Here is a 15,599-nt window from a genome sequence, read left to right as displayed (position 1 = left end):
CATTACTATTTTCTACTCCAAGGCATTACTTTTGAGATTATTATATATTTTTGAAAATATAGCATAATGATAATACTAGTTATTGTAAACTTTACAAACCACCCAGCAGTATGTAAAGTCAAATTATAAAATACAAGTAAATAACAATTGCAGAACAGAATATCAGTGTAATGAACACACACTTCGTTTTGACAAAGTGCACTGCTTAGGTAAATGATCTGAGTAGTTGTTCATCACTGAGCAATTTGTTAATATGTGTTTCGAGCCAAATAAATGACAGGGAGAGAGAGAGTGACGTCAGAACACGTCATACTATAACCTCCCGGGAGCGGACGGAGGGGGTCAGTCGTTGAGATGCGCATGCGCAGACGGAGTGTGCGAGCGGCGTGCCTTGACCTTTCGGGAAAAAAAACTCACGGACGGTGACAGCGAAACGGATAACAGTCTTCAGTACCTGCTGGACTTTGAAGCTGTGGATTCTGGGATTGTTAGAAAAGGTAAAACATTTTCATTAAAACCTTATTACGGTTTTATTTTTGTTACTCGTCATTGTAGCTTGCTGTTAATGTTGTGCTAACAGTAGCGATTAGCTAGATACGTTAGCCGTTGAGGTCAGCGCAATTTAGTATCCAACTGTTTTCCCAAAACCACTGTTATAATTAAGTGAAGCTGCTCCCAGCTAATTTGAACCTTTGGCTTCTAAAATATGTGGTTCAATTGCGTGCTGCGTACATAACCCAATGTCAGCTAGACCGAAATTAAAATTTAATATATTATTAAAGTCACTAAAATGGCGCCTGAAGCCTGTTGTCATGTGAGCTCTGTGTCTGCTCTAGAAACTCTGAAATTCTGTAGATCTGAGCCGTACATTAAATACTCACATGAACCTCTACTTTGAATTCTGTATGAGCTGTATAAAATACAGCTATGCATAAGAGTTTTGAATGAATAATTAGATTAGATGACTCTTTATTGTCTAATCTAATTATATACAAATGAATAGAAATGTGACATGAGAAGGTGTGTCTTTGACTGTTCCTGCATAACTTAGTTTCGGACTAGTTGACAAGTTATGCTCCGGTCATTTGATGTTTCCAAGATAGATGTTCTTTTGTAATATAGTTAATTTTTTTGTATATCTCATTTATCCACCATCATACATACAAGCTAAGAAGAGGTCGTTATACTAACAAGAGGTATCAACGCTGGGCCAAAGTTCAGCACATAGTTAAAGTTTGTAATCCAGCCAGGGTGTAAATATCACTCAGCAGCCAGGGGCCCGTTCTTCGTACGTCGCTTACTACATCCAAGATCAAATGACACATCCAAGATCAAATCATCGCGCTAACCGTGAGCTCGCTAATCCGGTTCCCCGAACACACCTGCTGTTGACGATTACTACAGCTGGACGCAGGAATGTGACATCACTGGGTGTCGTAAAAGGGGCTACGCATCGATAGTAGAAACATTGCAGGGCTCGCAAAATCGCTAGCCCGACGTCCCGGGGCTAGCGATTTTTCCAGTCGGGCTACCAAAATCTATCTCTGCCCTGCCCGTCGGGCTATTGTAGGAAGGAAAAATATATGTCAATGCTTTTGCATTCTTTCGGAAATGTAGCTGGGTAATTATGTCATTGGCATCGGTGAGCCACTGTCATTATGTGACATTTTGAAATCGCGTTTGAATTTGCGCTTGTTTTTTGCTTTCACTTTGCAATCGCGTGAACTGTGTATAGAGAGCGACAGCACTGATTGGTGAGTGACGATCATTTGCGCACGAATTCCTCTGACATCGTCTTATCAATCGTTAGCTTACTATGCAAACATGACAAGTGAAATCTCCCGCAGCTTAAACATATGAGAGGTTGATCGCGCAGAGAATCGCTGACCGTTATGTGTGTGTGTGTGTGTGTATAAAAGCAGCAGGATATATATTTTAGTTCTGCTGAGCCAAATAAGACAGGTCAGGGTGAAGAAGTGACAGCCAAAGAAAAGCTTACCACAAAACGGAAAAGTTATGACAAATCAGACTATAAGGCAAAAAGAAAGTGCAGCTTTATGGTTTCATGGACAAAATAATTTCTGTGGCTGCAATATGACGAGCTAAATAACCAGGGCTGCACATAAGTGGTCCACAGGTGCGCATTCGCTGTCAAAATAAAAAGAGTGCACAAGATAAGAAGTTGCAACGCGTGTTTGGGTACATAAGATTTTCTGGAGGAAGACAGACATTTGTTTAGAACTCTTAAAGATGTCGAAGAAGCTCCTTTAAGCAATTACTTTGGTGTTCCTCCACCTACAAAGAAATATCAGGAGTCCGAACCACAAAAGAAGCGCGTATTCTCAGAAAAGTGGTTGCAGGAGGTGAGCTGGCTTCAAACAAATGATGAACGCACAGAGATGTGGTGCGGAATGTGCCGTGAAAATCCCACTCTAGCGAACAAAAACAGTGCCTTTTATATGGACGCAAACGCGCGTTGCAACTTCTTATCTGGTGCGCGTCTTTTATTTTGACAGCGAATGCGCACATGCGGACCACTTATGTGGGCGATCGTGGCTCAAGAATTGGGAGTTCGCCTCGTAATCGGAAGGTTGCCGGTTCGAGCCACGGCTTGGACAGTCTCGGTCGTTGTGTCCTTGGGCAAGACACTTCACCCGTTGCCTACTGGTGGTGGTCAGAGGGCCCGGTGGCGCCAGTGTCCGGCAGCCTTGCCTCTGTCAGTGCGCCCCAGGGTGGCTGTGGCTACAATGTAGCTGCCATCACCAGTGTGTGAATGTGTGTGTGAATGGGTGGATGACTGGATATGTAAAGCGCTTTGGGGTCCTTAGGGACGAGTAAAAGCGCTATATAAATACAGGCCATTTAGCATTTACCATGTGCACCCGTGTAAATAACATAATGTTCTGCCGGGTGTGTTGTTGGTTTTCCCTCGATTTCTGAGTCGACAAGCGCCTTTGTTACTGGGACCAGTAATTTTAAGAAAGGCCCCCATTAGAACCCATGAGAAATGCAAGAAATGCATTGCTCAGTCTGCAATATCTTTCCCAGAACAAATACCAATTGCAAATAACATACTAAAAATAAACCTGAAAATCAGTTTAGAACAGCGTACTATGTTGCAAAGAGTGAACTACCACTGCCACAATTTAGCAGTCTTTGCAAACTTCAAAAAGCAAATGGCCTCGATCTTGGTTCCACTTGCCTCTTACCCGTGACTTCAGTGGAAATTTCAAATTCAGGATCTGACACAGACTGATTCATGTCCTACACAGTTCTTACAAGTTCATAGAAATTTCTGTTTTCAATTAGAACCAAGTATTTGAGTTGATGATTGTAATTTTTATACAATGTTGTAATTTGTGTTTCAACAATTTTTTGATTAATGTTTTGTTTCCGTTACAATATTATACATTAAAGTATAATATTGTAACGGAAACAAAACAGGAAACAAAACATCAATCAAAAAATTGCTCTCTTTTTTTATTCGGGCTACTTAAATTTATTTTGGGCTACCAAAAACTGAAGAGTCCCTGCCCGAAGGGCTACCAGGGATTTTGAAATTTTGCGAGCCCTGCATTGATCGGCAACCCGCTGATTGGTCGGCGAAAATGTCCAAGGGGCGTGCTCGGTATTTTCCGGCAGCAGAGCAAGAACTCATGAGTGAGGGATTTCAGGAGTTTCAGAGTTTAATTAAAACGCAAGGGAACACTGCAAAGGCTGCAAAAGCAAGGAGAGAGGGCTGGCAGAAAGTTGCTGACAAATCAAACTCGTAGGTAATTTAATAATAATAATAATAATGGATTGGGTTTATATAGCGCTTTCCAAGGCACCCAAAGCGCTTTACGATACCACTATTCATTCACTCCCACATTCACACACTGGTGGAGGCAGCTACGGTTGTAGCCAGGCTGCCATATCGCGCCATCGGCCCCTCTGGCCAACACCAGTAGGCGGTAGGGTAGATCTATCATATGACACTATATTGTCCAATATCATATGGCATTATATTATATTATAATATGTTATATTATATCCCCTTTCACATTAGAGCCACAACAGGACCCACAAGAACATGGGAACAAGTAAAAGTGGAATACAGGAGTATTCTACAGAATGGTAATATTTATCTCTTAGATTGCTTTGCGTCTCTTGGCAAGGTAATACTGGCCTGTAATACTCTGTTAGTTTGTTCATAACAGCAACCAAGAAAAGGGCAGAGCAAAAAAAGACAGGTGGTGGTCCTGCACCCCCTCGTCAACAAGTTGGTTAAGTAAATAATACCCTCACGGGAATATCGATATCTCTCTATGAGCACACTGTCGCGCTGAGCTAAAGGATCCTGTCTGTCCCGCAATATATGCTGAATTCTGAGGACTCTCCTTATCAATCTTGCACCTTCCGCAATGGGTTGGTCGCGTATACGGACAGGACATGGCTGCGACAGGCTTCCCAAATCCACCTTCGCTTTTATAGCCGTGGTCTCTCATCTTGCTTACACGAAGTAATTTACAATTACTACTCTGAAATATGAATTACATCTGTAATAATCACATACATGTAATAGAATGTTAATAGTACATTTCCCTTTTTTAGGAAATGACCTGTATGTATCTGTGTGACATCAATAACAGGATCAAGTGCTGCATTATCTTTAGTTACATTGATAATATTTATTTATGGTGAAACAGTGGAAAAATATCGCTGTTGCTTTCGTATAAATGAAGCGGACATACCTGCGTGGCCGCGATCTAATCCTGTTTACATAAAGTAAACCTGCTCCCGAGCAGGTTTACGCTTACGGCTCTGTTGCTATGACAGCAAGTCCCGGATGAGCTTCGGGGAACCGACTGATCCAGGATCACGCGAAATCGTCAACAATCTAATCCGGCTAACCTACTTAGCGAGGTACGAAGAACGGGCCCCAGAGCTGAAGCAGGTAGCATCAACACATAAATCTACTCTACCCAGCTTAAATCACAAGAGCACCTCTGACCAAAAAGCTGTAGATTTTTCTTGTTTGCACAAATTAATCCAGATTCACATTAATTGTGTTCACAGCTCCAACAAAATGAGGAAGAGGAGGGGGAGAAACACAATTAGGTTGAATTACAATTGGATGGAAGGCGAGGACAAGGAGAAGGAAGCTTTGGATGAGGAGGAAGAGAAGCAGCAGGAGCATCTTTAGGGCTCCCTATGATGTCATTGAGGTTTGTTTCATTAATATGGTCCTCTCACAAAGAAAGATGACTTGTTTTAGTTCACCTACTTCCTGTATTAAATAGTGATGTGCAAAACGTTGTGAAAAACCATGGAACAGGCACGTATAGGGCATCTGCAGGTAAATGAACATCAAATCTCTAAGACAGACTGAAATCTGTATATTTATCACCCTTATGATAAAACCCATGTCAGCCATTGGTTTATGGACTTTGTATTTTGAAGCCTCAACATTTTCTTTATTGCTGTTGCTATGTTGGGACCATATTAGGATGAGGGATCAGAATCTGGAGTCATGCACACTATTGTTTCATTTAGTGTGTATCCATAAGATTCGTACAGCAGATCCAAGTTGTGCCTTGAAAACAGGAAAGTCGTCTGCATAGAGGAGAACTGTAATAGCAGGCTTGTACAAAGTGAGGCTTTGTGCTCTCGTTTTACTTCTGTCACCCTGTTTTGATGCAGAATTCACTTGAAATCAGGCAAGAACTGGACTTATTTTTTATAATGTGTTCTTGTGAATTGATTGTGTATCGCATATGTTTGATTTGACTTTCTGCAAGACAACAGTCGTCCACTGGCCAAAAAAGTTTTCCAAATACCGCCACGTGATCAAGCCTGGATTTAGAAAAGAATGGCAAAAAAATCTGCACCTCCTGCTTCAGATGCAATTTGTGTTTCTGTGTTCAGAGGCAGCGGCGAGAGGGGAGATCTCGGCTCATCCAGCTGGAGAGCCTGACCAGGAGGAGTGGAACATTAACTCAGCTCTTCCAGGGCACCCTGCAGACTCGGCTGTTGGCATCGGTGAGGGATGACGTGAACGCCAAACTGGAGTCCATCACAGGTCAACTGCAGGTATGCGAGTCAGACCTTCTGAGGAGGGTTTCACTTTTCTCTCTTCTTTATAATTGACTCTTTTCTCTCTCTTTCAGCTCCTTGTCTCAGAGTGGGAGGGGTTTGAAGCACAAAGGGAGGAACTTGTCGTTTGTTTGGCTGATATGGATGTCTGCCTGAGTGAGGTTGACCAGCTGACAGGAAACGCCAGTGAAAAACTGAAACAACTGCAGGTGTGGGTTTGTTTTGATATGACATATACAGGGAGTGCAGAATTATTAGGCAAGTTGTATTTTTGAGGAATAATTTTATTATTGAACAACAACCATGTTCTCAATGAACCCAAAAAACTCATTAATATCAAAGCTGAATGTTTTTGGAAGTAGTTTTAGTTTGTTTTTAGTTTTAGCTATTTTAGGGGGATATCTGTGTGTGCAGGTGACTATTACTGTGCATAATTATTAGGCAACTTAACAAAAAACAAATATATACCCATTTTAATTATTTATTTTTACCAGTGAAACCAATATAACATCTCCACATTCACAAATGTACATTTCTGACATTAAAAAACAAAACAAAAACAAATCAGCGACCAATATAGCCACCTTTCTTTGCAAGGACACTCAAAAGCCTGCCATCCATGGATTCTGTCAGTGTTTTGATCTGCTCACCATCAACATTGCGTGCAGCAGCAACCACAGCCTCCCAGACACTGTTCAGAGAGGTGTACTGTTTTCCCTCCTTGTAAATCTCACATTGGATGATGGACCACAGGTTCTCAATGGGGTTCAGATCAGGTGAACAAGGGGGCCATGTCATTAGTTTTTCTTCTTTTATACCCTTTCTTGCCAGCCACACTGTGGAGTACTTGGACGCGTGTGATGGAGCATTGTCCTGCATGAAAATCATGTTTTTCTTGAAGGATGCAGACTTCTTCCTGTACCACTGCTTGAAGAAGGTGTCTTCCAGAAACTGGCAGTAGGACTGGGAGTTGAGCTTGACTCCATCCTCAACCCGAAAAGGCCCCACAAGCTCATCTCTGATGATACCAGCCCAAACCAGTACTCCACCTCCACCTTGCTGGCGTCTGAGTCGGACTGGAGCTCTCTGCCCTTTACCAATCCAGCCACGGGCCCATCCATCTGGCCCATCAAGACTCACTCCCATTTCATCAGTCCATAAAACCTTAGAAAAACCAGTCTTGAGATATTTCTTGGCCCAGTCTTGATGTTTCAGCTTGTGTGTCTTGTTCAGTGGTGGTCGTCTTTCAGCCTTTCTTACCTTGGCCATGTCTCTGAGTATTGCACACCTTGTGCTTTTGGGCACTCCAGTGATGTTGCAGCTCTGAAATATGGCCAAACTGGTGGCAAGTGGCATCTTGGCAGCTGCACGCTTGACTTTTCTCAGTTCATGGGCAGTTATTTTGCGCCTTGGTTTTTCCACACACTTCTTGCGACCCTGTTGACTATTTTGAATGAAACGCTTGATTGTTCGATGATCACGCTTCAGAAGCTTTGCAATTTTGAGACTGCTGCATCCCTCTGCAAGATATCTCACTATTTTTGACTTTTCTGAGCCTGTCAAGTCCTTCTTTTGACCCATTTTGCCAAAGGAAAGGACGTTGCCTAATAATTATGCACACCTGATATAGGGTGTTGATGTCATTAGACCACACCCCTTCTCATTACAGAGATGCACATGACCTAATATGCTTAATTGGTAGTTGGCTTTCGAGCCTATACAGCTTGGAGCAAGACAACATGCATGAAGAGAATGATGTGGACTAAATACTCATTTGCCTAATAATTCTGCACTCCCTGTATTTGATATGAAACATACGTCAGAGACATTATCCTAAACTGGACTAACAAAGGACAATGAGTACAACATGAAACGTACATTACATAGCGTAATGCTAAAGTTCATTGATCATTTTAATCATAAACTTGTTGAAATATTGTTACTGAACATGCAAACATCTGCTGATGAAAATGTGTTGATTTATTGGTCTGTTATGAAGCTATTGCTATTTCTAATGTGTTTTATCACTTTCTGATGTTTTATTAATTAAACAATACATGTATTGTTGTGTTATCTGTAGCTATAGTATTTATATATATTTATTTATAGTATAGCAAATATATTTAATTATTACTGTTTAAAACACTAATATGTGACATGTATTAGTAGTGATGTTGTGCTGAGGGTTAAAATGCCTTTTTGTCTTTTGGTATACTACAAAATGACAATAAACCATTAATATATGTCTATGCTGTGCTCGTATTTATTTTACCCTACTCAAATTCAATTTATGATGCATTTTATTTTGAAAGATTTAAAATGGTTCTTTAAAGAACCACTCAAAAAAGGTTCTTTAAAATGGTTCTTTTAAAGAACCATTTGAAGGACCTTTTTAAAAATGGTTTTTCAAAGAACCTTTTTAAAAAAAGGTTCTTTGAAAAACCATTAAAGGTGCCCCAAAGAACCATTTCTTGATGGTTCTGTGGGGCACCTTTAAAGGTTCTTCAATGAACCACTGAAAGAAATGGTTCTTCAAAGAACCATTGTTTGAAAGGTTCTTTGTGGCACCAAAAAAGGTTCTTCTATGGCATCAGTCTAAAGAACCACTTTTGGTTCCAGTTGGCACCTTTATTTTTCTGAGTGTATGTGCTCGATCGATGAGTGGCTTCTCCTCGAGAGATAGCGCCTCCGCCAACAGGTGTGAACCAACTCAGTCATCTTGGGTCCCTCTGTGCCTTCTGGTATTCCTGCAGTTCTTAAATGATTCCTCCTGGAGTGCCTCAAGAGCTCCACATCTCTCATCTAACTTCTTTACCTCCGCAGACAAACGCTCCACAGTGGCCTGGAGAGTGGCGATGGTGTCAGAGTGGTTCGAGGCACAGTCCTGCAGTTCAGTCAAAGTGTTATCATGCCTGGCCACGTCGCTTTTTATGTCCGAAATTGAGGGCTGGATGCTCTGGTTCAAGGATGATATCTCGCCTCCTATGGTGGTAGAAATCTCTAATATGCAAGTGTCCAGTGCTAGTTAGTTCTAGTTCTAGTGGTTAGTGGGGCTTTATTTGATGATTCTAGTGTGTGTTACATTGTTGTCATATTGTTGAGTCGCAGAGCTGTACAGTGTTACAGTTTCTGTAGAGTCTGGTATAAGGAACTCAGATCCCTCTGTGAATAATGTTCACTGAAACTGATCTGTAGTTAATGAACTAGTCAGGATTTACACTAGAGAACGTTTCTGCCATTACATGGCCTGTATTTGTAGAGCGCTTTACTCGTCCCTAAGGACCCCAAAGTGCTTTTTTGCCCAAGGACACAACATGTCCAAGCCGGGGCTCGAACCGGCAACCTTCCGATTACAAGACGAGCTGCCAACTCTTGAGCCACGATCGGCCCACATATTGTTGTCTTTTGTTGCAGACACCAAGTGTTGAGATCCTGTCTCAACCTCCTACATTCTTCCAGCAGGTTACACATTATTTTTTGTATTTGGAATCAAATATATGTGTCAGTTGGGCCTAGTGCAGGGGTCAGCAACCTTTAACACCCAAAGAGCCTTTTGGACCCGGTTTCCACGCAAAGGGTCAGGGTTCGGGAAAACACTGGGAGCCGCAAATACTTTGTGACATCTAAAATGAAGATAACACTGTGTATATTGTTTTTACCTTTATGCTTTGTGTGAACAACTACAGTGTGTTGCTTATGAAATCCATGAAGTGCTACAGAGAAAATTACATTTGATTTATGTAATGAACACATTTTGAGCTCTTAAAGAAATATAACAAAGGAAAGCTGAACTACAATGATCCATGTAGCAAACACAAACTGTTATATCGCCTTTGGGCTTTTGGAGCCTTGACCTGACTTTTAAAAAAAGCGCGTTCATGCAAACATCGTCGGGTCTGCCGTGATATGTTTACAACGGGACTTCTGCTCCTGAACCTCTGCGCACAGCGTCTGCAGGTAAGGTAACTTTATTTATACCCAAAGGCAAGGTAAATTTGCTTTACAGGAAAATGACAGCATTTGACATCCCTTTAAAAACACACATACCTAGTAAATATATAAAGCTCACTGTGACACATACTTTAATATTTCGAATCAAAAACAGTTCTTATTTAATTCAGTGACAGCAACGGGGACAAAGCTGTTTTTATAACGCTTTGTCCTGCATCTCGGAAATAGAAACCTCCGTCCTGAGGGAAGAAGCTGAAATTCACCCCTTAGAGGATGGGAACCATTTTTAAGGATTGATAAAGCCATCCTCTGTACCTGCTCAGAGTACAGGGAGGCTAAACAAGACTGTGGCTCACCTATCAGACGACTGGACCATCTCACTATCTGATTCAGAGAGTTTTTCTCTGTGACAGAGGTCTGACCAAACCATGCCACCAAACAAAAGGATAAAACAGACTCAATAAAAGAACGATAAAACAAAGTTAACATTTTTTGGTCAATGTGGAAATGAACAAGTTTCCTAAGGCAACAAAGGTGCTGGTGACCCTTTTTACAAACTGATTTGCAATTTTGATCAAAGTTCAGTTTTTCATTGATTATGGTCCCAAGATATTTATATGATTGTACTTGCTCTATTTTCTGACCTTTAATTAAAGTGACTCCGTGCCCATTTTGTTGTTTCCTAAAATCAACAACCATGTCTTTTGTTTTAGATATGTTCAGCTGGAGATAAGACTCCTCCCACCACTGAACAAAGTCATCAATGACTGGGCCGTGGTTAGTTTCACCCTCTTTCAGTAAGCTGACAATAACAGAGTCATCTGCATATTTAATAATGACCCTGTTTTCATGTCTGCCCTGACACATGTTTGTATAGAGAGTGAATAATAAGGGCGATAGGACGCAGCCTTGAGGAGAACCTGTGGAGGAGAACACTGGGTCAGACAGAACCCCATTTATTCTCACTCTGTGTGACCTGTCAGTTAGAAAATCTAAAATCCAGCCCAGCAGGTTTTTCCTGATTTCAAACTGTTCTAAAAGTCTTTTAATTAAAATATGGGGCTGTGTTGTATTAAAAGCCGAAGAAAAATCAATGAAAAGAAGTCTTGCAAAAGTCCCTTTACTCTCTACATGTTTAAGAATCAGATTTAGTAAAGTCAAAAGTGCGTCCTCCACTCCTCTGTTGGGCCTGTATGCAAACTGCATTGGATCCAGCTGACCTTCAGTCTCTTCATAATCACATTTCTGATGATTTTTTCAAAGACTTTCATGACAACTGAAGTGAGGCAACAGGCCTGAAGTCGTTTAGATTTAGGGACAGGAACCACGACTGCTTCTTTGCAAAGAGAGGGCACATGTTGTGTTTGCAAGGATTTGTTAAAAATAACCTGAAATATAGGACTGAGTTCATCAGCACAAGATTTAATTAGGCGGCCACTAATATTATCAGGACCTGGCTCTTGTTCACATTGACTGTATGAAAGGCCTTTTTAACATCGCTGAGTTCAATGATAAAGTGCTGAGTATCTCTCAGTTTCTGTTTCAGTTCCCAAATATCCTCGCTGAAATCAGAAGAACTAAAGCGAGCATAAAACATGTTTAAAGCATTTGAAAATCTCTGTCTGAATTAAAACATCTAAAATGACCTGACTGCTGCTCTGGGGATTTTGAAACCCTGCTATGGTTTTCATACAAGTCCAGGCAGACCCAAAAGTTTTTGCAGCAAATTTGCTTTCAAGAAGGTTTTTGTCTGTTTTGCTTTCAAGATCTCGATTTTCATTTCCTTGGTAGCTGTCTGAAAATCGGTAACAGCCCCTCTTTAAAGGCCTGTCTCTTTTTCCTTAAACAGGATTTGACACTTTTAGTGACCCATGGCTTATTGTTAGCGTAAATTTTAACACGCTTACGAGGTATAATCATGTCTTTACAAAATACTGCACAGGAGCTAGTAACATCCACCAAAGCGTCGAGATCATCTCCACAAGACTGAAGACGGGGCTGTACGAGTCACTTTATCTCTACAGGACTGTAAGCTGTCGTCTGTGAGGCGTGAGCGTGTTTGTTTGAACACAGTTCACGGTGGAGAACAGCTGCTGACATAATGTGGATCCAAGATCCATAACTGGCCTACCTGGGGCTGAAAGTCTCCATAAATGCAGGCGTTTCGGCGGCTACACCGGCTTCCACGAGTGTGACGCTTATTTTGAGAAGATAATAGAATATAAATGTATTTTTATATTTCAATATCACAATAATCTTCCAATGTAGAACTACAAGTTAAAAAAGAAGTAACATAAATCAAATCCACTTCAGCTAAATACTTCTCATTTATTTCCATCTTACATGCTGTGACTGCAGCCATTCCCACATCTCTGTGAATGGGACTCATGGACATGGATCAGTGGTTGTTGATCAATGGTCCTGAGAATCTGCATAATTAAGATGAAGGAACGGAGCTCCCAGCCCATCGTTCCTGCAGCTGCTTTCAGTCTTTATGCAAATGTCCTGTTTGTAAGACTGAAACCTGCAGCTGAGACTGAAGACGTCACCTGATGATGACGACACGTTTCTCCCACAAAACGCTGCGTCCAGATGAACAGAAGCAACAGACTCACTTTCCTGGATGATTGAGATGCATCAAGACTTCATTGTGTGTTACTTCTCATTCAGCACAGACACATTATTCCTGTTAGGTCATGTCAGCTGTCACTCAGTACAAGCACAACTGTGAACAACACAAACTTCTCTTCAATGTGTCACAGAAACACTAAGTGTGAGAGCCTGTATGACACACAGGACAGACTGTAAGCTCTGCTGGCTGCACAGCACTTTGTAGCAGTTTTCCAACATGTCCTCCACCCGTGATGTCAGTGGTGGGACCCCAGTCACAGCACTCAGCACCACCTCCTTTAAATGGATTTTATAGCAGTTCCTCCCGTTACTCGGTGCAACGCTTCTTAAATGTGTTTTTGCAGGATAAAACACAGCAGGTGGTGTAGAGAGGACGTCAGCTGACGGAGCAGAGGGAGGCAGACTGTGGATAAATGACAGAGTGAGAGGAGAGCAACCATGACAGAAGCACAGGTGTGGCAGATAGAAGTGGCTTTATAGACACTTATTGTCAGTCCTCGTGCATGCTGTGGAAATAAGTGTCTGTGTCATGAGGTGACATGTGAGCTTATCTTTGGTCAATAAAGCTGAACGACCAGTTTTCACTTTGCTTGTTACGCTTGTTTAGTGACGTCTGGGTTTCTGTGGAGCCCGAATTTTGATGAGTTCTGGTGAAATCATCTGAGATCATCTGAGCATCGGTGAAGAGTCAGCAGAGAAAGTGTGGGACAGAAGTTTGCTTTGGACACATGGACTGAAATCAAAAAGTAACAAACAGGATTTCCAATGGACAGTATGGAGAAGTGAAAGTACACAAAGGCTGTGCTGGAACACGTGTGTTACACTTTTTGACAGCTGAGAACAAAACACAATATTTTGCATCATCTCTGCAGTGTCTCTTCTTTCCTCTGCTGTTGTGCTTTTAGCTCCAAACTGTTTCAAATGGTTTGTCAGCAAGCTGACCTCTGACCTCTGCAGTACTAACTCCTGACCCGTACAAAGAGCGGGCGTTTCTGACCTTTGACCTGCAGCTGTATGTCTCTCAGTCTCAGTTCTTCTCTCCGTCACTGATGGAGCAGGTGTAGTTGCTGCTGACAGTCAGTCGTTTGTTTTCTCAGAGTGAGGCTGAAGTCTGAACTGTTCAGAGCATCAGGTCTCATCAACGTGCGCTGCTGTAACGCCGCTTTGTCCTCTGAGATCACCAGGTATGAAACCTGAGTGCTGACAGAGCAGCATGTTCCCCCTCATTCACCTCCACCACCACAGCCAAGGCATGCTGGGAAACTGAGGACACACAGACGGAGAACTGAAGTGTCTGCTGTGTGTTCATCTCAGAGTCCTCACAGGTGACACATTAGCTCCAGAACACCAAGCCAGGTGTTTGAAGCCTGACAGGGATTCTTCCCATCCAGAGGGAGGATTTAGCTGCACAACAATGAACATTAGTGTGTAGTTTAGAAACACAGACTGTGCCTGCACTGCATCTAGTGAAGAAAAGTGTTACTGCGAGAGAACCAGGCTCCTTTAAAGCAGCTGATATTAAGGTTGAAAAATCAACAATAAGCTGATGTAATCAACGTTTCACAAAATGGTCAGCAGCTAAAATCTGGAGCCGTTCTTTGGTGGTAATTAACAGTTTGTTCTTGTTAGCTAATTATGTCATTAAAGGTAGCAGCAGAAGCCTTGTGTTGAAAGCCCATTCACTCACACATTCACACAGTATGTGTCTGTCTGTGTTACACTGTGGACATCCCTTCTGTTGGAGCGCCATCTTGTGGCAGGTTTAAGAAATGTTCTTCTTGTAAATCCAAACTGATGCACCTCCATAGCAGACTGTGGAGGCTTTCAGTGACATGAAGACTTGATTTATACTGTCATATTCTCCTGTTACACAAAGCACAGCACGCTGAACATGGATGAACTGAAACTCCCAGCATCTGACTGAGGAAAAGCACAAATCATTCTCACACTGACTCCTGCTTGATTTTAGATTTGCTTTCAAATCCTCACACTTTCATATGAAGCACTAAATGGGCTCCAGACTGTTTATCTCAGCTTCCTGTCAAACACACTGCTGCTCACACCGAGGCTCAGTTTACTCCTCCAGCCTGGCTTAACCTGCTGTCTGTTAAAAACAGTCCCACACTCCTCTGTTTAATCCTTCTGATCAGACTCTTTGATTTTGTATTGTTTTTACCTGAAGTTGTGTTTTTGACATGGTTCTGTCTGTGAAATAAAGCTCACACACACACTGCTACAGTCCTTCATACACTTAGAGACGAAGCTGCTCCTTTCCTCAGTGCTGACACATAAAGAAGAGTTGCTTTTATATCCAACACGTCTCTGTTCCAGAAAACAGCTTCAGCAGCCTCTGAGTCTGAACTTGGAGTTGGTTATAAGCCACAGGCCTGTGTGCACAGCAATGAGGAAATATAATGCAGTAAGTGAAACATGGATGTGTGGAACAGATTATCCCAAAGGTTGATTCTGTTCATCTGGACGTTCTCAGTGAAACATTTGGTCTCTCGGTCAGGTGACTCCTTTAGTCTCAGCTGACTGCAGGTTTCCAAACCTTTGTCACTGGATCACTCACTTCATCTCCAACGTGTCCCTGACACAGACAGCTGGAGCCGTTACAGCAAAATCATTGATCATCGTTTTTAGAACATTAGCTGGTGTTGGTGGGCAGGCTAGCAGTGCTAATTGTTAGCACTAGTTCTGCTGCTCTCCCTTTGTCTCTGTTATTGTTGGTCTTTAGTGAACAATAGAAAGTGTCTTCATGAGACTGTTGCCTAATGTTCAAATGTAGATAACACCACCTGCACCAACCTGTTACACAGCACAACCCTCTGGTGTAGCTTTGGCTGGAGCACATATTGGCAGCTCCAGTGACATCACCACTCCATGGTGACATCATCTCTACAGACTGTGGCTGTTACATATCCTCACCTGGTAATAATAAG

At 42.0% G+C, this 15,599-nt stretch overlaps 1 long non-coding RNA gene across 2 annotated transcripts; it reads left to right on the top strand.

Moving 5' to 3' along the window:
• The first annotated feature begins 225 nt into the window (after positions 1 to 225).
• On the top strand, positions 226 to 6,558 carry LOC143420433 (uncharacterized). 2 transcript variants are annotated; one of them, XR_013100258.1, is made up of 4 exons: positions 226 to 497; positions 5,059 to 5,207; positions 5,908 to 6,072; positions 6,150 to 6,558. It is a non-coding gene; the product is annotated as an uncharacterized LOC143420433 (long non-coding RNA). The 2 variants fall into 2 exon arrangements; XR_013100257.1 differs by lacking the exon at positions 226 to 497 and having other exon boundaries at positions 4,935 to 5,207.
• The last annotated feature ends 9,041 nt before the right edge of the window (positions 6,559 to 15,599 follow it).

The sequence above is a fragment of the Maylandia zebra genome, linkage group LG2 (assembly GCF_041146795.1).
Source record: "Maylandia zebra isolate NMK-2024a linkage group LG2, Mzebra_GT3a, whole genome shotgun sequence".
NCBI lineage: Eukaryota > Metazoa > Chordata > Actinopteri > Cichliformes > Cichlidae > Maylandia > Maylandia zebra.
Note: the sequence above shows the minus strand (reverse complement) of the source record. Positions and strands in the feature narration are given on the sequence as shown.